The following is a 24,276-nucleotide window of genomic DNA, read 5'->3' on the forward strand; positions in this document are numbered from 1 at the left end:
GAGTAGCTAATCAGATTTCTCTCACAGACTTTAAAAACAGCTGTGAAGAATAACGTTAAAAGACACGTGTGTACGCGGGGCTGTGAAGTAGGTCTCTGATATCTATTAATAGGAACACTGAATAAGGCAGTCTGAGGAGAAATGGGAACCCATGCATTAAAAGCGAAAGAGCTGGGCTGGAGAGAGATTGTGGAGGTAGAGACAAATGGCTTTGCGCTACGGAGGGCAAGGAAGAAAAGAGGGAATTAGGAATGACTCCCGTGCTCACGGTTTGAGCTGGCGGCGCCATGGGGATGGATTTTGTCATGATAAGGCCACTTTTCCCGAGAGCGTCGTTCAGTTCAGTTTCTGGGGAATGGAAAGCCAGAGTGGAGATGTCAAATTACAAAACAAATGCTCTCCTCTTCCCCACCCAGGCGAATATCTACTTTACATTTAACAGGCTTTTGAAAACTTCATCTATGTCGATTCTGAGTAGCTGAGCAAAGGAATTTCTTCTGAAATCCCGCTTATTCTTACGGCCTTCACTTCTAATGAAGTCTATGCAGTCCATTTCAGTAACTTATAAAGCTATTGAAAATTCCCCTAGCTTTAATAGTAAAAACCAAGATACGAGTAAAAAAAGCAAGATAAGACTTGATGGATAGTTTAGGCATGAAGTCAACAGGTATTCATTCCATTTAATCTTTTCTCTCTTGTTCCCTGGAACTTAAAAAGCTAATAATTTACTTGCGCAGTCTCTCCTCCTGCAAGAACGCCATCCCAGCCAAGCAAAACATATGGCAGGTCAGGATGACTGGCACATAAATCAGAGTCAAACAGTTTCACTTCAATTCAGCAAAAACTGTGGAATTTGCTTTTTCTGACTTCTTTCTTTCTCTCCCTTCCTTCCTTCCTTCCTTCCTTCCTTCCTTCCTTCCTTCCTTCCTTCCTTCCTTCCTTCCTTCCTTCCTTCCTTCCTTCCTTCCTTCCTCTCTCTCTCTCCCTTCCTTCCTTCCTTCCTTCCTTCCTTCCTTCCTTCCTTCCTTCCTTCCTTCCTTCCTTCCTTCCTTCCTTTCTTTCTTTCTTTCTTTCTTTCTTTCTTTCTTTCTTTCTTTCTTTCTTTCTTTCTTTCTTTCTTTCTTTCTTTCTTTCTTTCTTTCTTTCTTTCCTTTTTTGCACTAAGTCTTCTCCAAAATGATGCTCAAAAAAACTGGTACTATCATTATTACACTTTACTGTGTCTATTTTTTGGCATTTTTTCAGGAATGGATCTAAAACTATTTTTGGCCTGAGCCATGCCTTGTTAAGATGCAGATCCTGAGCTGGTGGGTCTGGAGTGAGGCCTGAGGTTTGCATTTGTAAGGAGCTCATGGACGCTGCCCTTGCTGCTGGTCTGCGGGAACACTTTGGGTAGCCATATCCAGGGGCACCTGGGGGGCCGGGAAGCCCTGCACAGCTGTTCCACTGAGGCAGGGCTGGTTTTGTGCCCCCACAACCCAAATCAAGGGGTAACTGGGTAACTGGATGGGGGCTGCCCTGGCGAGGCTGCTCCTCAATTCTGTATGCCACCCAACTGGGCACGGCCAGTTAATTCCATTCAAATCCATTCAGAGCGCAGCTGAGGCGAGGCCTGGTGTGGTGGAAGGAGAATGGCATTTGGAGCCAACAGACAGGAGTTTGGGTCCCAGCTCTACCACTTAGAGGCAGCAGCACCATTTGTTCAACTTTACATTTCTTATGCGAAATCCACAGTATATATCACCTCAACCATATAATTTTCGAAACAGCAAGTGAGATATTATGTTTGCAAAGATTTTGCCAAGAATTCTTAGTTGGTTCTCATGACCTTAAGTTGTGATCAAATTCAAAACTCATACTATATTTTGTATAGTTCTATTTTTGTAACACAGCTATTACATAAATGCAAAATGCTGTTGAATGTACGTATATGTGTAGATAGAGGATAGATGATAGATAATTAGACGATAGGTAATAGATAACACATAGATGATAGATGAAATAGTTATAGGTTAGGTAGATGATGGTGAAATTGATGATAGATCATTCAGATTGATAACACATATATAGATAATAGATACAGATAATCGATAAATGACAGATTTGGAAAGATAATAGATAGCTAATAGATAGATGATAGATAAAGATAAATGGATGATAACTAATCAGGGGTAATTTCCTTATTCCCTTCTACAGTTTGGCCTATCCATCTGGGCTGTGGGTGTGGTCCAAGCCACGTACCTGTGCTGAGTCAGCGTCTCTCACTGTACAAGCTCAAGGGGAGCTGGTGACCTGGGCAGGTGGCCCTGAAGGTGAGCGGGTCTCCATGCTGCAGCCCACTCTCCCTGCCTCTCCTTTTCACTCGCTCTGCTTATTCTGGCTGAGGAAGGAACAGGAAGGGACAGGAAGGGCTGATAGGTTAACCACACAAGTGAAGTTTGACAGGTACTCTTGTGGTTGGGTTTCCTGGAAAAAGACCAAGGCAGAGGTTCTGGGCAGTCTCTTGTAGAGGGGAGACAATGCCCACAAGGGGGTCCCGACAGCTTCCATGAAGGCTCAGGACCAGAAGGGCCCTTCAGAGAAGCCCTCACTGAAGCAGAGGAGGGGGGCTTGTGCCCCCAGACTCAGTGGTAGCAGGGCAGGGCTCCCCTGCAGGGCTACCCCCAGGCACTGCATGGAGGCACTTGCCATCAGCCTCAGCAGCCCACAGTCCTGGGAGCTGGACGCCAGGACCTTGGTCCTGAATGGGCACCACCTTACATGGCACAGGAGGAGACAAAATCTCCAGGCATTGATGGGCATCACGCTGCAGCTGCTGCAGAAGGCACAGAGTCCTCAAAATCTCTAGGCACTGATGGGCATCACGCTGCGGCTGCTGCAGAAGACATGGCCTCCTCAGAGCTCCACGGCAAGGCAGGGGACCCAGCTCCTCGGCACTGTCATCCGGGACTGAGCGGTGTGCGTCAGGACTACAGGAGCTTCTCTTGAGTGGGCACTGCTGGTCTCTAGGTACCATGGAATCTTGCTCTTGAATTAGCTCTTACCAGGCGTGAGGCAGGAAGAGGTGTCTGCAGGCAGTCAGTGTGATTGGTGTGACTGGCGCATTTTGTGTGATTGGTGTGTTCAGTGTGATTGGCATAGCTGTTGTCTATTCTAGGAGAGAACCACAGGGGAGTCCCAGGGCCACATCCTGTTGTGCAAGGATGGCGTCCTGCAGCACAGCACAGAGCCACAGTTAGGATGTAGGTGGGACGCAGGTAGGATGCAAGTGGCATCCAAGTGGGACGCAGGTGGGATGCAGGTGGGGTGCAGGTAGGACTCAGGTAGGACACAGGTAGGACTCAGGTGGGACGCAGGTGGGACTCAGGTGGGACGCAGGTGGGACGCAGGTGGGACGCAGGTGGGATGCAGGTGGGACTCAGGTGGGATGCAGGTAGGACTCAGGTGGGATGCAGGTAGGACTCAGGTGGGACGCAGGTGGGATGCAGGTAGGACTCAGGTGGGATGCAGGTGGTACGCAGGTGGGATGCAGGTGGAATGCAAGTGGGATGCAGGTGGTACGCAGGTGGGATGCAGGTGGGATGCAGGTGGGACGCAGGTGGTACGCAGGTGGGATGCAGGTGGAATGCAAGTGGGATGCAGGTGGTACGCAGGTGGGATGCAGGTGGGATGCAGGTAGGACTCAGGTGGGATGCAGGTAGGACTCAGGTGGGATGCAGGTAGGACTCAGGTGGGACGCAGGTGGGATGCAGGTGGGACGCAGGTGGGATGCAAGTGGGCTGCAGGTAGGGTGCAGCTGGGATGCTGGTAGGACTCAGGTGGGATGCAGGTAGGACGCAGGTGGGATGCAGGTAGGACGTAGGTGGGACGCAGGTGGGACGCAGGTGGGACGCAGGTGGAATGCAGGTGGGATGCAGGTGGGATGCAGGTGGGATGCAGGTAGGACTCAGGTGGGATGCAGGTAGGACTCAGGTGGGATGCAGGTAGGGTGCAGGTGGGATGCAGGTAGGATACAAGTGGAATCCAGGAGGGATGCAGGTGGGAATGCAGGTGGGGTGCAGGTACGACTCAGGTGGGACACAGGTGAGATGCAGGTGGGATGCAGGTGAGACGCAGGTGGGACTTAGGTGGGACACAGGTGAGATGCAGGTGAGATGCAGGTGAGATGCAAGTGAGATGCAGGTGGGACGCAGGTGGGATGCACATGGGATGCAGGTAGATGTTGAGACAGTTGGGTGCACTCAGCTGTGTCAATAGCTCTGGACCTCAGTGCTGTGCCTGGAGTGCCAGAATATGATGGGTCCCAGAGGGAGGGCCGCGTTCAGATGAAGATTGTGAATGTCCACATGTGCATAGCCCCAGGGCTGTGGCCCTGTAAGGACCAGGGATGCCACCTGGAAAATCCTGTAGTGTCCTGTGTCAGCTGGTCTGTGAGGGTGTGAACGTGCAGCCCTACAGGGCATGCTCCCGGGACAGATGCACCTGTGAATGAATCCACGTAGATGTCAGAGGGGCTGAGCCCTGAGCCCAAAGCCCAGCTCCTTCACTGAACTGTTGGGCAGCTTTGTGCCCTTCCTCAATCTCTCTGAGCCTTAGTTCTCTCCTTGTAGGCAAAATATCTGTGCAATAATAATTCCTGACTTGATGGTCATGGAAAGATTGAATAAGATCTAGCTCCCAACATCACCCAATTAGGTTCCTTTCCTTCCTTTTCCTTTCTAATCTTAGAGAGAAAGAGATAGGAAAAGCAAGAGGGAGAAAAATGCTGGCAAAGCAGACAATAGTGTGTAGCACCTGGTGCCCTCACAGCGAGCGTGACCATGGCCTGCAGCAGCAGGGAGCCATATAGCTATGCCCAGCTCCCGGAGAGGGGCCAGCATGGGCCCTGGACTCTGAGCCCCTGTGGCTAGCATAGCACTTACATCTCTTGGTATAATCAGGACACCTTGGCATGGAGGGAGGCCACACTGTGCCCCCAACCTCTGCCATCTTTCCACCCCAGCAGACTCCAGGGACTGGGCCTGACTTTGCTCAGAAGCCTGAAAAACCCAGAGGCAGCCTCCTCCTCCCAGGTATGATGCCTGCACACAAGGGACTTGGGTCCAGGCTGTGGACGTGGCCACCGCGGTCCCCTGCAGCAGTGGAGAAGGGCAGCAGCTACCTGGTGGCCTCTTAGTCTCTCTGAAGCCAACTCTTGCAGCTTCCTCTTGTTCAACTTCCTGCCCGGAAGCTTGTGGGGCAGGTGGTTATTACCCATAACGAAAAGGTGTGAAAAGGAGTGACTTGGTTCTCAGTCCCGCCCCAAATGAGTCACCTTTTTTTTTTTTTTTTTCCTCCTTTAAAATTGAAAGTCAATGGATGGCTTTGGTGTTATAAGGGCCGTTCTTATCTGATTGTTGCATTAATATGATCCTCAAAATCGACTAAAGAGGATTAGGATAAATATTTTGTATTAAAAAAGGCACTCATTTCAGTTGAGATAGGGTTTTAAGTTTTAGAGCAGAGGGAAGAGAAAAATGGTAATACAAAAATGAAAATGTAAATAAAGATTTTAATCCCAGCGAGACTGGAATATGCAGGTCTTGCCCTTGGAAGGGGCTGAGCCATGTACTGCCTCAGCGGAGCGGCGTGCAGATCCCCCCAACCCCCCATCCCCGGGCCGCTCTCGAGGAGTGTTCTGGGTAGATGCTCTACTCTTGCGGGGTTCCTGTGTTTGCCTTCCTTGCTGTCAGCGTGGCCTCACGTCCCTGAAGAAGCAGGGCTCCCAGGGCCCCCCAGCCAGCGTAAATGTTAGCACCGTTGCAGGGATGATAGCCGCTGGTTTTCAATCGTGCCTTTACACACACTCCAGATCTGTTTGAGTCTTATTTTAACTATATTGCCTAGATAAAGGGACTCTCCTAAGAAATATGGTGTCCTAGGTTCACTACCAACCCCACACTCCTTGGGTTTCTGTTGTTTGTTTGTTTTTGAGACGGAGTCTCTTGCCCAGGCTGGAGTGCAGTGGGGTGACCTGGCTCACTGCAACCTCTGCCTCCCAGGTTCAAGCAATTCTCCTGCCTCAGCCTCCCAAGTAGCAGAGATTACAGGCATGCGCCACCACACCCGGCTAATTTTGTATTTTCAGTAGAGACAGGGTTTCACCATATTGGCCAGGCTGGTCTCAAACTCCTGACCTTGCGATCCACCTGCCTTGGCCTCCCAAAGTGCTGGAATTACAGGCGTGAGCCACCCCGCCCAGCCTATTTGTTTTAATATTTACCTAAGGTCACAGTCACATTTTATAATTTATTGTATCTGAATTTAGAGTGATTATGCACTGTGGATCTCAAGGCCTAATGTGAATTAACACTTTGGGGAAATGGAGAGTATGATAAATTCAGGCCGATGCAGGCACCTCCCTGCTTTTATGCATGGTTTGAGAATTGACCCAGCAGTTCAGTCCAGTTTTGTGTAAGGAAAGCTCACAGTGGCCAGGTGAGGAAGCCAGGGGCTGAACACTGAAACTACACAAAGCGTGGACTCAGTCTCTCCGCAGGAGACAAAAGATGGATATGGTGGACGAGAGGTGGCCTTGACATCGTTCAGTGAGTGGTTAGCGCTTTAGTGGCAGCAAAGCCCGCAGCTCTGCAGAGCTGCAGAGGGGAGGCAGATCCCAGCGATTCTGAGAAAGCCCGGCTTCAGGAGGAAGAGCGAGAGAGCAGGGACTCGAGTGGACCAGGGAGTGCAGAGGATGGGAAAGAAGGTGACTCCAGGGGAAGCGTGGGACCAGCTGGTTGTGGTGGGGGTGTAGTGTCCCATGTGTCCGTGCCCTGGCCAGGCGTGGCTCACCGTGTACCGTGTCCTCAGTGCTGGCGGTGGCTCACTCTGTGTGTCAGCTTTGTGTGTGTCTTCCTTTTTGAGCAACTGTTGAGCCTGGGATCTCCAGCCCCTTTGCATTCGTGGTTCTGGCCCTGACTGCCATCCTGCTGTTCCTGTTTGAAACTGTGTGTGGGTTTCCTGATGAACTCCCCATCCCAAGCAGACACCCATAGGAAACCAGCTCTGCTCAGGGCTCATGGCCCTGAAGAAGGCGGCGAGGAGGCTGTGTTACAACCCTGGACCCCGTCACAAATTAAATGAGCTCCCTTAAGCTGCTTCATCCGCTGTGGCCTCTGTGCTGTGAGGTAAGAAGAGCAGAGTTTGATCGAGGGCTGCTTGAGATGGCTTAACTCTCCAGAGTGATGAATGCTTCCTTATTGCCCCCAGATGGGCAATTTTCTCTGACTGCCAACAAAATGTAGGAAGGTAAAGGAGAATTAGCAGACAAAGGAAGCACCTCCAAAAGCTGCCCTAGGACATAGAAACCCAGTGCTGGACCCACAGGCTTTCTGGGAGAGCAGGACCCTGAGGGCTTTGAAATGAGCGGCCTCATTGTTCCTGCGGGGTGGGGTAGGGGGAGGGGGGGCGTGCTCCACCTGCGCTACCCCTTCCCCCCACACTCCTGTCTATCACCCATATAGACTGACAGCTACAGCCTATTTTCCTTCCCGTAATATCTGCCACACCCATGGTCACCCAAGCCAGGAGTCCTAGAGTGAGCCTTGGGGAGAAAGGCCCCACAGGTGTTGCTGAGACCCACGCACCCGCGGGGAGACACGAACCCCTGTGGACCCACTTCCTATCCCCATGACCTTCCAGGATCTCTGCCTGGTTCTTTGTACAATCACGGAGGAGGCAGCTGAAATGTTCCCTTCGGGGCATTTGTAAACCGAGGTTACTTCCTGTTTTCAGGAGGAAATGCGCCTGGAGCTGGGAGGGCTGTGCTGCCAGGCGAGGCTCCCATCCTCTGAGTCACCCGCCCGCTGTCTCCCCTGGGGACCACACGCTGTGCAAATCCGCCATCCATCCATTACCGTCCATTATCAGATGGAAACCTTCCAGCCCCTAGTGAGAAGCCGGAGAGCACTAATGTCCACATGGGGACAAAGTTATTGACCATGAACTGAGGAAATGTATTTTTTTTTTCCTCCTTTCCCCTGTGATTGGAATTACTAATTAGAACAACATGAAACTAAAATGGTTCCAAGGCTGAAACACTTGGAGAAGAATCTCTTGAAGTCCGTTTTTTTAATCACTGGGCTGAGACTAAAGTATGCTGCCAACATGCCAGATTATTGCAAATTAGCCAAATTAATTAATCTAACTCAGTCCTTGGCTCTATTAATCATGTGTTTTAGGTTTTTATGACAGAAAGTATATGTGACTGTTTCAGCATAGTGCATAGCGATGAAGTTCACAGGCAGGTGGCTTTTCTTCGGCTCAAAGCTGGTATCTTGAAATCTAAGCAGTAAATAGGGTTCCCTCAAATACACTCAGTAAATTTCACAGTTTCTTATTTTATTTTGTTTGCGTTTGAAAATATCTACCTTTCTGCTGTTAAGATTGTAAGAAGTGAGTGTTATTTTTTCCTTGAGTACTGAAATGTGTTAAAAGACTGGCTCATATGGAACCCATTTTTTTTTTTTTTTTTTGAGACGGAGTCTCGCTCTGTCGCCCAGGCTGGAGTGCAGTGGCCGGATCTCAGCTCACTGCAAGCTCCGCCTCCCGGGTTCACGCCATTCTCCTGTCTCAGCCTCCCGAGTAGCTGGGACTACAGGCGCCCGCCACCACGCCCGGCTAGTTTTTTGTATTTTTTAGTAGAGATGGGGTTTCACCGTGTTAGTCAGGATGGTCTCGATCTCCTGACCTCGTGATCCGCCCGTCTCGGCCTCCCAAAGTGCTGGGATTACAGGCTTGAGCCACCGCGCCCGGCCTGGAACCCATTTTTATGATCATTCTCTTTTAAATGCCAGAAATCCAGAAGTATATACCTAAGAAGAGATTTCTGTTGAAGTCATTTATGGGCTAGAGTAATTCTAGATTCTCCGGAAACGTCCCAAGCCGAGCCGTTGGTAAGGAAGTAATGTGAATCACACCCAGTCCACCTACCAACGCCTCACTCATTGTCTGGAATGAATCCGAGACCATGGGCTCTTCCTGCACCGTGAGTGATGATGCACATTGAACTTGCATTCTCGATGTGTTCCTCACAATTTATCAGGAAATGCTTTGCGTGGAAAAACAATGACGGTGGAGAGATCAGGCACCGTGGTAGGACATGCAGCCTGTGTGACGTAGGGCCCATTGTTTACACCATCCTACAGATAAGAAAATTAAGGCGAGGTGTCCCAGTTCACAGTCATCTCATCATGATGGAGCAGTGGGGTGCTCACAGGGAAACACGTTGCTGCCCCGGAACGCTGAATTTCTACGAGACCGGGTAAAGGGGAGGAGCCATGCAGAGGGGCAAGAGCTGCTGGAGCGCAGCTGCGTCTGGTCCTCGGTCCTGGGCTCCTGGCAGAGTCTGAGCTGGGCGCTAAGTGCAGTCGTGGAAAATGGCCTGGACTCTGAGCCAGGAGCTCTGACCTCTTCCCTGGCCTGGTTACCATCTTGAGTCAACATCTCTGGGCCTCTGTGTTCTCAGAATGAGTGATGTGGACTCCGCCACCCGCAAAGCCCCGGATGCCGGGCGTGCAGTTTGCTGGAGCAAGTGGAAGAGGCACTTTTTTTTTTTTTTTGCACTTTTCCCAGCCATCCTGGTTCATAGGACACTGGCAATGAAAGCCATTATTACCATTCCTGTTAGTGATGCTAATGAGAATAATTTGAATTCATTTGACACGTTTCCTGGAAGGGGCCCAGATTTTATGATTATTGCTCATCTCTGCACTTCGAGAATCTGGCTGAGTCCCAGAGAAGTGGAAAAATACTGTGAGAAAGGTTGAACTTGTGTTATTTCTGGGTTGACTGGATACAGGAAGTACAGCAATCTTAGGAAAAACATGTTTACATATTTCTCTGGATATGTATCTATATATCCTTTTTAGGGCTGGGAGGGTTGATGTTTACCGAAAGGTTTGAACTTCAGCCTCAACTAGCTGATCCCTGACCCACATTAGGTTTTGCAAAATTGGTTCAGCGCCCCGCCCCCAAGCAGTTCCTGTAACAATTTGGGAGCCGGAGAAGGTAAGGTAGCCTCCACTTCAGTCCCCAGGGACCATGAAGAAGGCATTTCTGGGAGGCAATGGACTAGAACAGGGACTTTGCAAAGTCCTGTAGAGAAGCAATGCTCACATGTTTCCCACTGCTTGTCAATATTTGTCTCGGCAACGACTAGACAATGAAATGCACAAATATTATGAAGTATTTGGGGATTTTGTTTAAATTACTTCAGGAAGAGAAGTTGGCTTTTCAGGACATTGGCAGATGGGATTTAGAATGGTCCCAGATGGAATTATCCCAGCTCAGAGGTGCCTCTCCCAACCCTCAACCTCAATTTTCTTTTAATTAGTGACCACCATTTTTTATCATATCTAGCTCAAAAACTTTTTGGTTATTCTTGTATTTATCCTGACCTCAGCATGTGCTTGACTTTCTGTGTTATGTTATCTTGTACTTAATTCAGTCCTGCTTCGTGTACATTTTTTTTGACAAAGAATTGATTGCAAGCATGGACTTAGCGTTAGTTCCTGCTTTCTAATAAAAGCCTCCCTTTGTAACCCAGGTCAGGCATTTCAGAGATGTGCACAAAATCAACACTTCCTATAGAGATTACGTGCACATTTTCTTTTGGTGGAATAATGCTTTCACTGGAATAATAACGTTATCTTTTTTAAAAGTATGTTAAAAAGTTTAAAACGTTAGGAATCTAGGTTCTCCCTTTAGACTGCACAGCTGATGCCGAGATTGGAAGTAATATGAGAGACATAAATAGGGCCTCAATATGCCTTTGTTTAAAGATATTAGGATCATTTTGGCCACCTACAGCAATCACAAAAAATCACAGGACATCTGTGAAGCATCCCTACAGTTGGCTCACACTTCACAGCCAAGCACACATTTTTATTAGATGACTTTGCTTTATTCCATCTATTTGAACAGCTATATGCTCCATGGCTTCATAAATCTTATTCCTGTGAAACACACAGGTTTTACCAGCTGGTGTATTCATGACCAAGATTTTTACCTTAAAGCAATCTTCTTTTACATGGCAATGGATTTAAATGCTAGGCTGGCTTCTGTAATGTATACACTAATGCACACACTACATACACTGACACACACAAACAAACATGTATGGACAATTCTGACTACTAATGTCCTGGGTAAAATTGGTTCCCCACTAAAATTCATGTGTTGACATCCTAGTCTCCAGTCCCTGAGAATGTGACCTTATTTGGGACAGGATCATTATGGAGGTAATCCATTTAAAATGTGGTCTTTAAAGTGGGTCCTAACTCCCTATGGCTGGTGTCCTTATGAAAAGAAAAAGTTTGGGCACAGAGACAAGAGGGAAAATAATGTGAAGAGACACAGGGAGAAGACAGCCATCTACCAGCCACGGGAGAGGCCTGGAACAGATTCCTCCTCACAGCTGGGAAGGAGCCAATGCTGCCGGCACCTTGGTCTCTGCCTTCCAGGCTCCAGAGTTTTGAGAAAATAAATTGCTGCTGTGAACGCCTGCCAGTCTGTGGTACTTTGTTCTAGAAGCCTGAGCCGACTCACAACTAGTGGCACAAAGCTGCCAGCCGGTGGAGAATGGCTTTCAGCAGTTGCAGAGGCCGAGGTGGGGATGGTCAGTGCCAGGGTCTCTTACCCCAGCAGCCAGGTGTGACCTGCCTCTGGTGCTGGACACATAGGATTTGGACTCCGGGCAGCCATGGTGTCAGCAGAATCTCTGTAAACCTGCCTGTGGGGTGATTCATCTCTGTTTGTCTTTACCCATTTTGGTTTATTTTTTATTTTTTATTTTTGAGATGAAGTCTCACTGTTGCCCAGGCTGGAGTGCATTGGCATGATCTCAGCTCACTGCAACCTCCGCCTCCCAAGTTCAAGTGATTCTCCTGCCTCAGCCTTTCAAGCAGCTGGGATTACAGGCATGCACCACCATGCCTGGCTAATTTTTCTATTTTTAGTAGAGATGCCGTTTCACCATGTTGGATAGGTTGCTTTCGAACTCCTGACCTCAGGTGATCTGCCCACCTCGGCCTCCCAAAGTGCTGGGATTACAGGTGTGAGCCACTGCACCTGGCCTGTCTTTACCCATTTTCTAAGCCAAGCAATGGCTCTTCACAGATATATTTTCTTCTTAGATCATTTGAAGTTACTGTGGGTTGCAACTGACAATCTTGACTGATACAGAAATTGGTACCAAGATTGGTTGTAGCCAGGAGGCTCTGGAAATTTGAGATGGTTCTAAGAATTTTCTAAATGTTAAGTACCTAATTTAAGTTTTAAGTACCTAAATTGTAGGAACAACAAAGAACCATACAAAATAAATTTCAATCGCCAGGAAGTTCTTCATATTGAAGCCGTCCTCACAGAGTTAGCAAGAATTCTGGACAGAAATGTAGTTATAGTTAAGTATTAATCACGCTGCACTGTGGCCCAGTTTCTTGTAAAGAGAAGTCACTGAGCACTAGGTACTGACCGTTCACATTCCTATAGATAGGAGTCCTATAAATAGGATTTCTGTAAGGCTTTTGTTTCAGAATTGCTTCAGATGTTTTTCAGATCTCAAATTCCAGAAAAATAGCTGAGCCCACCAATCTGAAATCTCCAAAGAGCAATGGAATCAGTCTGAGAATACAGCTTCTTCCTCTCCCTGTCTCATGATGTCACCCTGCACTCTTCAACCAATGGAATCCACACCTCCACCCACTCCAAAACCCTTAAAAACCCAGGCCGGGCATAGTGGTTCACACCTGTAATCCCAGCACTTTGGGAGGCAAAGGCGGGTGGATCACAAGGTCAAGAGATCGAGACCATCCTGGCTAACATGGGGAAACCCCGTCTCTACTAAAAATACAAAAAAAAAAAAAAAAAAAAAATTAGCTGGGCGTGGTGGTGCCTGTGGTCCCAGCTACTCAGGAAGCTGAGGCAGGAGAATGGCGTGAACCCAGGAGGTGGAGCTTGCAGTGAGCTGGGATCGTGCCACTGCAGTCCAGGCTGGGCAACGCAGTCAGACTCCGTCCGTCTCGAAGCAAAAACAAGCAAACAACAAAAAAACAAAAACCCTAACCTTGGCTGGGCTCGGTGGTTCACACCTGTAATCCCAGCACTTTGGGAGGCTGAGAAGGGTTGATCACCTGAGGTCAGGAGTTTGAGAGCAACTTGGCCAACATGGTGAAACCCTGTCTCTACTAAAAATATAAAAATTAGCCGGCCATGGTGGTGGGCACCTGTAATCCCAGCTACTTGGTAAACTGAGGCACGAGAATACCTTCAGCCAGGGAGGCAGAGGTTGCAGTGAGCCGAGATCATGCCGCTGCACTCCAGCCTGGGCGATACAGGGAGACGCTGCCTTAAACAAACAAACAAACAAAGAAACAAACAAACAGAAAAACCTAACCCCAAACCCCTCTGAGAGACAGATTTTAGGTTCCTCCTGCCTCCTTGTCTGTGTCCCTGAGACAAAACCTCTTTCTCTGCTGCAAGTTGGTGTCTTGGCATATGGACTTGCTGTGTGGTACGTGTTGGGCTTGCAATGAGCCTATTACTGTTACGATAAGATACGGGGGAATAGTGAGATGCAGGGCTGCACTGCACAGCGGACACCAGCTGCTGTGAGTTTCACTCTGATGAAGGGAGGGGGTGGGAAGATGAGCTGCTGTCATTTTTCTTCTGCTTGGCAGGTATTCACAGGACTTGACTTGGATTTCAACGTCTCTTTTGGTTCTTACTTTTTTGTTCTGTTTTTATCTGGGATTTGTTAGGAGAAAGACAGTGAAATCTAAACAGCTGACAGAAATAATTTTTAAGGCTCAGAACAGAAAACCAACTATTAAAGAAGGCATTGAGCTGAGTGAGGTCTCTAGGATCAGACAAAACCCTAAATGGTAAAATAGGAGAGATTGAGGAGGTGATGCTGTTTTCCTGTTTCCTCCTTAATTTAGAGGAAAAGGAAGAAGGAATAAACCAGTATGCTCCGCAGTTTCAAAATACATAAATAAAAGTATAACTCTGCAATGCTAAATCTGAAATGCTGCTCAAAACTGGAAGCTTCCATCATAAGAAGGGCATGCAATTGTCTACCTAAACATTTCAGGAAAATCAAGATTTTTTTAAGGTTGAGATATGGAAATAAAGTTTCCACAGAGTGTATAGGTTGGTATTTGTATTTTAAAAGATTATTTTAAGGTTTTGTGTCTTAAATGAGTTGTGCAAAGTCTAGTAATTACAGCTTGAAGATATTCATGGTCTTCTTGTCTCTAGCCTTGCTGTCAAATAATCTAGCATCCATATTCCAATCAAAGTGGCTATTCTCAATCACATATCTGCTTCTGGATATCACTTAATGTGACCCAGCCTCCCACTAGCTCTCGACACCCAGAGTCCTTGTGCCTTCACCCATCTGTCTTGAGTTCCCTTCTGCACACGCCATCAACCCGTCCAATGCACAAGATGTGGAAACCAGTAAACCTGGCTTTCTCATCCTTCCTGTGCCTCCCAGCTGTGCAAATTGGGTCAAATCAACTTCTCTCTACTTAGTCTTCTTTGTACAAGATGCAGATAACCATACTGTCTAATAAGATTCATGGGAGAGGAAGTAAAAACAAAAATATGTAATTCACCTGCAACATGCCTGACTCAGAGCAGATGTGCCTTTTCCTGTTCCCGCTCTGCACCCATGAGCACCCCACCATTACTTGTAAATAGGCCGAGTAAAGGGAGGCTTAATAGAGGTAGACCTGGTGGAAGTAGGCCTAGTAGAGGCAGCCCTGCTAGAGTTAGGTCTAGTAAAGATAGGCCTAGTAGAGGTAGGTCTAGTAGAGTTAGATCTGGTGGAGTTAGGACTAGTAGAGGTGGATCAAGTAGAGATGGATGTAGTGGAGGTAGATCTCGTGGGGGTGGATCTCATGGGGGTGGATCTCGTGGGGGTGGATCTTGGGGTGGATCTAGTGGAGGTGGATCTGGTGGAGGTGGATCTCCTGAGGGTGGATCTCTTGGGGGTGGATCTTGTGGAGGTGGATCTCAGGGTGGATCTCATGGGGGTGGATCTCGTGGAGGTGGATCTTATGGAGGTGGATCTCGTGGGGGTGAATCTCGTGGAGGTGGATCTGGTGGAGGTGGATCTCATGGGGTGGATCTCATGGGGTGGATCTCATGGAGGTGGATCCTGTGGGGGTGGACCTCATGGGGGTGGATCTCATGGAGGTGGATCTCGTGGAGGTGAATCTCATGGAGGCGGATCTCATGGAGGCGGATCTCATGGAGGTAGATCTTATGGAGGTGGATCTAGTAGAGGTGGATCTAGTGGAGGTGGGTCTAGTGGGGTTGGATCTAGTGGGGGTAAATCTAGTGGAGTTGGCCTAGTAGAGGTAAGTTTTATAGAGATAGGTCTGGTAGAGAAAAGTCTAGTAGAGGTGGATCTAGTGGAAGTAGGACTAATAGAGTTAGGCCTAGTAGAGGTGAATCTAGAGGAAGCAGATCTATTCATAGCAGAGGTGGCTGTCGTTGAGGTACAGCTGCACAGCAAATTCTCATGAGGGCTCATCTCCTTGTCTCATTCAGGTCTTCATCCATCGGCCTCCTCAGTGGAGAATGAGTCTGCAGTAGACAGTGACTATGGGCATCTCGCTGTGGCATTCCCAGGGTCTGCCCTAACCCTCATCCATTTGGCCCCCCGCCAAGGGGATGGATTCCCTGGAAACGTGCATGTGTGGGTTTCGCTGCCCACCTCCCTTTCCTGTGCTCCTGGGAATGGCACGGACATTTGACCTGCAGGGAGTGGAGACATCCCATGTTTGCCTGTGGAATTTGGGGACCCTGACCCAGCCCAGCTCCAGGACTCAACTGGAGTCAACAGTCAGTCAGTTACCAAAGCCACATGGCAGCCTCAGGGATTAATCCGTGCATGAGAACATGGTGCCCAGAGAGTCATGAGGGGAGTGTTGGATTCTCTGGAGAGAGAGACCTCCCTCTCATCTCTGGGGATAGGTAGTGGGGAGAGAACAGGAGATCCTACAGAATGGGGCACCTGGACAGGCCAGAAGGACGCTGGAGGGCAGCTGCCACCACAGATGCTGATACACTTGCCCTTCGATGGCTTCTGAACCTAGGTCTAGCTATGGAGTGGTTTATGAAAGCCCCTAAGTCCCTCTTTTTAATTTTAGCTTGCATTGGGTGGTCTGTCACTTGCAACAGAAAATCCCCAGCTCACAGCTCCCGTGTGAGTAAAGGCACTTGAATGCTGTTTCCTTGGAGGTTGGCCCTGAGATGGTTTCATGCCACTGCCACTAGGGACCCTGGGACCATTGCTCGTGGAATCACTGAAAGAAGCAGACGCATAACAGTTAGCATGGCAGTGGGTTTGGGAAAACAGATTGAATTTTTATTCACTGTGGCCTGTCCCAGCCTTGCCTTCTCCTTGTCATAATTTTGTCCATTATTTTTAGTATTTTAACATCAAATGTCCAAGTTAGTGAAGATGTTTTACTTCAAAATGTAGACCCCAGAGAACAAAATGAGATACAAAACCTTTTTGGAACATGTGTTTAATGACATACTTTAATGGAACTTTTAGCTGCTGTGGAGAGGTTTTTGGCATGAGTTGTATAGCTTCTTTTAGCAAATTTCCTAAAAATCAGATGCATTTTACACTTGGCTGCATAGTAAACCCTAAAAGAGGTTCCTGGAATGGACTGAAGTCTAAGAAGCCCAACACAAATAAGACATTCATCTGCATGTTCTCACAGCAGCATCCCCAGCTGAACTGGGCTCTGTGGGGACTCAGCATGGCGTCTCCCTACGGGCATTTTCCCCTTTAATTTGTCAGGGTTCCCCAAGGGTTATCTTGCATCACATTCTACCTCGAAGTCCAAAATCAATTTCTATAAGCAGTATGCATGCGGGGAAACTGAGATCAAGTCTCTGTTATCAGATGGATGTCATATTCTCTCTCTTTCTCTCTCTCTCTCTCTCTCACACACACACACACACACACACTTTTAATGAATGAGAAATGCATTCACATCACATTTTAATAGGATTGCTCTCAGGAATGATGGAGGCCATATTTATGAAAGGATTCCAGCACACTTCTTCGCACATAGTAAACCCTTAGATATACCTGTATATGCACACGTGTGTGTGTGCGTATGTGTGTGTGTGTATTTTAAATGCTCATCTTATATCAAGAACAAGTGACAATAAACATTTCAAGACAAGCAACTGTATTTCAAATACTGACAGACCAGGGAGAATTTTACATTAGTCACTCAGACCTGGCGGATCGTAGGATACTGTGTTCCAGAAAAGCTGTCACGGCTAGAATGGAGCACGTAGGACAGCGATGCCAAGGTGCTGTGTTCAGCGAGTAGCGGAAGCAGGGAGGAAACAGGGCTTGTTAGAGTGGATAAGGTCATGGAAATGCTGGGAAAGGGAGCAGGAAGGGTTGCCAATGAGATTCAAACATTATCTTCAATCCCTCAAGAATGAGGAAACATCCCAATTTATGAAAGCTTTTTTTTTTTTTTTTTTTTTTTTTTTTATTGTAACAGAGTCTCACTCTATCCCCCAGGCTGGAGTGCAGTGGCATGATCTTGGCTCACTGCAACCTCTGCCTCCTGGGTTCAAAGCCATTCCCATGCCTCAGCCTCCCGAGTAGCTGTAGGCGCCTACCACCAAGCCCGGCTAATTTTTATATCTTTACTAGAGACGGGGTTTTACCATGTTGGCCAGGCTTGTCTTGAACTCCTGACCTTAGGTCATCTGCCCGCCTCGGCCTCCCAAAGTGCTGGAAATACAGGCGTGAGCCACTGCGCCCGGCCTTATGGTGAAAACTTTACGAGAATTGAGGCTCCCAGCAGAAAGTATTGAGTGTGTCTGGCCTAAGTGGGGTTTTGGATTTTGGGTGAAGAGAGGCCTAGTGCCTGCTCTATACTCCATGCTTCTCTCCTAATCTCACAGCCTCAAAAACTTCCTCTCCACAATGTCTCCGCCCTGATGGCCTGACGGAACATCAGGTCCTGGCTTCCTGCTGCTCAATATTGACTTGGTGGTATCCACTAGCACCTGAAGCGTAAGAGCTCCCCACTAAACTCACCCTCTCTTCTGGCTTTTTCAAATCCCTGCTCATGGCACCTTCCTGTGTAAACACAATGGCACTTTCAGTTTCTCATCAACAGCCCAACACCCAGGGACCTTTGGCTTTGCCATCACTTGTCTCCACATGAAATAATCGCTGAGTCCTGATGGTTTAACAGCTGCAGCCTCCATCCCATTTGTGTCTTCATCCCGGTTGTCAGAGGCTGTGCCTTCCTTTCTCTTCCTTCCCCAGTCTTACTTATCTGTCAATTCTAGAAAATGGTTCAAAAAATAACGCAAATTAACGATGACGCTTAATTACTGAAGGTCTTTGATTGGCTCTCCTTTCTTGATGGTAAAATAGCTACTTCTCCGTGTGACATTTCAAGTACTATACTCCCATTCTGTCCACTTTTCTTTTTTTTCCTTTCTTGTTTTTTCTTTTTTTGAGACAGAGTCTCCCTCTGTGGCCCAGGCTGGAGTGGTGCTGTGGCGCTGTCTCAGCTCACTGCAACCTCCACCTCCAAGGTCCAGGTTCAAGCAATTCTCCTGCCTCAGCCTCCCAAGTATCTGGGATTACGGCGTGCACCACCTTGCCCAACTAATTTTTGTATTTTTAGTAGAGACAGGGTTTCGCCATGTTGGCCAGGCTGGTATTGAACTCCTGACCTCGTGATCCGCCTGCCTTGGCCTCCCAAAGTCTGTCTAGCTTTCTCACGACTGCCCTCTTTCGCTCGGCTGGATTATTCATTGTTCTTTTGACATGCACAGTGGCTTCTCCTTTTGTCACTTGTTCAGCCTCAGATGCACTTTCCCTCCATCTCTCTTCCCGTATGTCTGAACGCCTAACCTCTCTACAAATAAATCCCAAGCCCTGCCTCTTCCATTAGCCTTTCTGGATACCTCCCTCCTATCAAGAGAAAAGATTGTTTTCTGCCTTTGAATGAGCAAAATGCTGTCTAATTATCTGTGATAGTGTTCAACATGAATGAATTATCTATGTTATAATGTGGTTATTTCTGTAAAGTCTGCAAGAGCTTCAAGATTTTGTTTTGGTTTGTAACAAAGCAACTAGCTCAATACATTGCACATAGAAGATGCTCATTTAATGTTATAAAGCGAATAGCCAAGCACATTGCACATAGCAAATGTTCTTCAGATATAATCAAATGCATTTTCAAAAGCTGTTCTGTATCAGATGATGTTAACGTAGGGTGCATCTAATACTATGTAAATATAATTGAGTGCACATTTCACCGAAGAAGACATACAAATGGCTAATAAGCACATGGAGAGATGCTTAACGTTATTAGTCATCAGGGAAATAAAAATGAACACCACAATGAGATACCACTACATACCCACTAGAATGATTGTAATAAAAAGACAGACAATAGCAAACAAACAGTGGCGAGGATGCGGAGAAACGCAAGCCCTTCCTACATTACTGATGAGAATATAAATTGTACTGCCGCTTTGGAAAACGGTTTTGCCGCACAATGTACATTTCCATCAGTATGTAAATTATTCACAAAATGTTAAACATAAACTTACTAGAAAACCCACAAGTTCTAAAGCAAGGAATCTTCTCACACAAAGACTTACATGCAAATGGTTATAACAGTTTTCTTCATAATAGCCAAAAAGTGGAAACAATCCAAATATTCATCAACTGGTGATGGGAAAAATGAAATGGGCCAGGTCCGTACAATGGAAAGTGATTCAGCAGTGCGAAAATAAACACTGATACAACTACAATAGCTACAACATGCAGGACACTTGAAAACATTAAGCTAAGTGAAGGTAGCCAGTCACAAAACCACATAGTATATGATTTCCTTTATATGAAATATCCCAGAACAGGCAAATCCAAAGAGACAGAAAATAGATACCTGGTTGCCTGAGCTTCTGGTAGGAATAAGAAATGACTGCAAATGGGCAATTGGGATTCTTTTGTGATTGTAAAATTGGATTGTGGTAATGGTATCACAACTTTGTAAATTTACCAAAAAATCATTGAACCGTACAATTAAAATGGGAGAGTTTTATGGTATATAAATGAGACCTCCACAAAGCTGTTAGAGGAAATCACTGGACTTGCAGGACATGCACCTTTATCTACTAGAAGAAGCAAGTGAAACGTAGCTTCTTTTAAATAGTTTTCTAGCAGAAACATGCTCAAGTACCACAAAAGGATAAAATACATTATCTGTTTAGTTCTAACTTGCTTATTATGTTTTGACAGAATAGTCATTTGGACTAAGACAACAAAATAGTTCTTTATGCAAGCTATTGAAATGGAAATAAATATTTAGAGAACAATCACACAATTTTTTTAAGCAACAGTTTCATAGAGATCTTAAATTTTCAACAATTAGGTTAGAAAGGAATACTTTCACTAAGCCTTTATTGAATCTGATCCACTAGTTTGTTCACATAAATTGTCAGTACATAGCAGTCTTTTACTGATTAATTATTCACCCCAAAGTCTATTAGCAAATATTTACCGCTTATAGCCTAATTGAAATTGAACCAAGGCTACTATTAAATAGAGGTCATTCTGAAGCTCTTCTCAAGAGAAATATAGACTTGGTTAGAGGAGAATTGCCAAGGAAATCGTTCTCCGAGGATAGTTATTTCAAAACTGATGAGAAATTTAAGGATATTGGTGGCATTTAACACTCTGAGTTCTACTGTTTATTTAAATCAAGCATCGGATTCGTTTAAGCTGGGTGATGAAGTAATCAGTAATGAGTAAAGAGCATTTTCATAAGAAAACAGTAGCACCCTGGGCATAAATGGCGCTCTCCCCGCCCCACGAGCCTGCGTCCCTGACAACATAACAGGCGGGTAGGAGACCCCACCTTTTGAGTTTGCAATGCCGGGTCTCTCCCCCCTGGGACTGTGAGCAGGTGCCTCTGGGATGAGCTCAGGGATTCTCAGAGGAGACCATCAGGCCCCCTCTTCTGTGTCTCAAGGAGATAAGAAAAGTGTAATTGTTCTTTTTTCCACTTTACTGTATAAATTTGAATGCAATTCTGTCCCAAGTTAGTTGTCATCACTTCTACGTTACCTTCTACGCATGTAAATTTGATAAATTGTTCCATAATAAATCGTTTCTCCCCTTCTCGTCCCCCCATCTCTCTATTTCTCTCTCTCTCTCTCTCTCTCTCTCTCTCTCTTTTTCTCTTTCTCCTCTATTGGTGCAGAGAGGTCTTTTATTGGCAGGATTGTTTCATTTCTCCAACACTGCATACCAGTATTAGAGAAAGAATGTTAAAGTTTCAACAAAAGAGACTCTTAATGCTTTTCCGGACAAACATTGCACTTCCTTTTAATTGTACAGTCTCAGTTTCCTTCAAACAGCCCTTTGGATGGCTACAGGGTTTTCTTCTCTGCCCTGCTGGGGACCAGGAGCTCCCATCTCCCTGTTTCTTCCCTGCTGACCTCGGGGCAATCTTGGAGGAGGCCTCAGGCTGTGCTCAAATATAAAACAAAGCTTGTAAAGTGGATGCGTGAAGAGAGGAACGCAGAGGTTTCCAAACCTGTTACTTTCCTTCTCTTGCTGCATGCAGTTTTATAAAACGTGAAGTCTCATTTGAAACTCTGTCTTATTTTTTACAACAGTCGCTCACTGAAAAGGAGCTTTAGAATTATAAATAACCTTCAAAAACAATAACAACAAATAGCAAAAACTTTACTAAGGTCACAGACATGTTACTGTAGACCACGGGCACTGTTGAGAGGGGACTATTACCATGTTAGGTGCGGGACAGAAGGATGTCTACAGAGCTTCGTGGAAGAAGTTTCCAGGAATTTAGCAACCAAGACAGTTTGTCGTTCAAGATATGGTGAACGGTCTTCTCTTTGCTTATTAGTGTTGAACATTAAAAACCAAAAAACTGGAGACCTGTTAGTGAGTGTATTCAGTACATTAATTTTCTATGGTTGCTATGTCAAATTATCTCAAATGTACTGACTTAAAACAGCAAAGATCTACAGCACCATATAATCAAAAGCACTGCATTCATTTAAATCATGTTGCAAAATGCATCAAAAAAGTTATCCATCATATAATGTAGTTACAAACACACATTACAAAACAGGATGTATGGTGAAATAAATCTATCTGTCTCTATCTGTTTAGCATGTAGTAGCCAAGAGCTTGGAGCTCTGTTGTTAGCGTATTTTATGTACAAGCCCCTCCAAGAAGAAATAACTTAGGAATTACATACTCCAAAATATTAACAGTGATTTTACTTGAGTGTGTATGATTTGTGATGCTCTTATGTGGCACTTTAGCACTTTGTATGTTCTGATTTTCCTACAGTGAGTGTGTGCAAGTGACAGTGTGACATTGAAGTAAAGAACACAGGTTCTGGAGTTAGATCTTCTGAATCTGAACCCTGGTTATACCACTTACATGCTACGTGGCCTTGGAAAAGTTAACCATCCTCTCCGTGCCTGAGTTTTCACATCTGTAAAATAAGGGTGATAATAATAAAATCTTTAGGAGCTGCTAAATCCTGACATCTACCTCCACACATTTCAATTCAATTGGTCTAGGTGGCAACCTTTGCTTTCAGAAGCTCCCAGGAGATTTGAACTTGCTGTGGAGTTTGTGAACCACTGAGATGGAGTTTCCACCCCTCCCCCATTGCTGGATTTCTTTACATAGGTCACATTTTCACATCTGTGCCAAATACACTAAATATGAGTTAGATGATTTTGAGTGGTCCCTTCTTGCTAAATTTACAGAGAGGAAAAAAATATTGAGAACAAAAGTTAAATACAAATTTGCTATTGCAAAATGTTACCATTTATGTCTAACATTATTAATGGACTCTAGTAAGACTTTAGCTGTTAGAAAAGAGTTCAACATTTGAACGTTGCATTTTTTTGACTAGCTCCTTAGAACAGATGAATACAATGTCAGATACATACAATGCTATTGTAAAGTGGTGTCCTGTATGCTAATTTTAGGTATACATGTGTGTATATGTTTGTGTGTGTATGTATATTATATGTATAAAATTATATATAGTAGAATATGTGTGTGTATATATATGTGTGTGTGTGTATATATATATATATAAATAAATGAGAATTTGTTGCTGTTGTCCTGACATTGAAATAAGTTGCAAATAAGATTTCTTTATTTTCAAATGGATAAGCACAAAATTCAACACTGAGACTGGCTTTGGGCATTCCTAATTATTTTGAGTTCTACTGAGCTACGTTTTCTTAACTTAGGTTTTGCAGAAAGTTATCTGGCTGAATGAAATGTTGGGTAAATTGGCCATGGAATAAATGAAGCTGAGTGCTGGGCTTGGCTTGGATACTACAGAATACCCTTTTCTTGTGACAAGTCACATGGATGCCAGATAATCTGTATTGGTATTGAGCAAAACGTAATTGAAAACCTCAACACCACATCATAAAATCATGGAACTGCACCACTTTAGAGCTGACAAATCCCTTAGAGATGATCTAGTCTAACCACCTAATTTTATGGATGAAGAATCCAGTAAAATACAGTATGAGTTTGTCAGAAAATATATTTAACTGAGTAGAGCTGCCAGGAATCCTTCTCCCAGCTCAGCCCCATCATGGGGAGATAAAAACCAAGCAAATACTCATTTCTAAGTCTTGTATGTTGCACAGGACATGTGTCTGAAACCCTTCTCTACTTATTTTTCTCTCAGGTAAGATAAAGCGAGGTGAACCTGAGATGCTTCCAGGGCAGGAGATGTTGGTGGCCTGTGGCCTGAGCAGGATGTGTCTTCCCTGAATGAAAGGCCTATGATCCCATTAAGATAGAAGCAGAAAATAAAAAATTAAGACTCCTTACAAAGTAAATATGAAGTCAGAATTTGAAGAATATTTTAGAGTTTTCCTTTCTTGTCTTTTTTCCTTTTTTTTTTTTTGTGACAAGGTCTCACTCTGTCCCCCCAGGCTTGAGCGCAGTAGCATGATCTTGGCTCACTGTAGCCTCCGCCTCCCAGGTTCAAGTGATCTGCCCGCTCAGCCACCGGCGTAGCTGGGATTACAGGAGTGTGCTACAATGACTGGTTATTATTATTATTATTTTTGTATTTTTACTAGTGACGGGGTTTCACCATGTTGCCTAGGCTGTTCTTGAACTCCTGAGCTCAAGCAATCCACCTG

General features: G+C 45.8%; 1 long non-coding RNA gene across 4 annotated transcripts in view; it reads left to right on the forward strand.

Annotated features, from left to right (window-relative positions):
- LOC107130786 (uncharacterized) overlaps positions 1–24,276 on the forward strand; it is a 139,392-nt gene that overhangs the window by 61,489 nt on the left and 53,627 nt on the right. Inside the window, exons 3-6 of one of the 4 annotated variants that reach the window (XR_010577789.2) lie at positions 2,197–2,312; positions 2,770–3,009; positions 5,003–7,166; positions 7,774–11,542. The exons of 1 other annotated variant lie outside the window; for it this stretch is intronic. This is a non-coding gene — a long non-coding RNA (uncharacterized lncRNA). Of the gene's footprint in view, positions 1–2,196; positions 2,313–2,769; positions 3,010–5,002; positions 7,167–7,773; positions 11,543–15,594; positions 23,072–24,276 lie in introns of those variants that run through there. 2 more of the 4 variants (XR_012417367.1, XR_012417366.1) reach the window with 2 other exon arrangements.

The sequence above is a fragment of the Macaca fascicularis genome, chromosome 9, assembly GCF_037993035.2.
Source record: "Macaca fascicularis isolate 582-1 chromosome 9, T2T-MFA8v1.1".
NCBI classification, from domain to species: domain Eukaryota; kingdom Metazoa; phylum Chordata; class Mammalia; order Primates; family Cercopithecidae; genus Macaca; species Macaca fascicularis.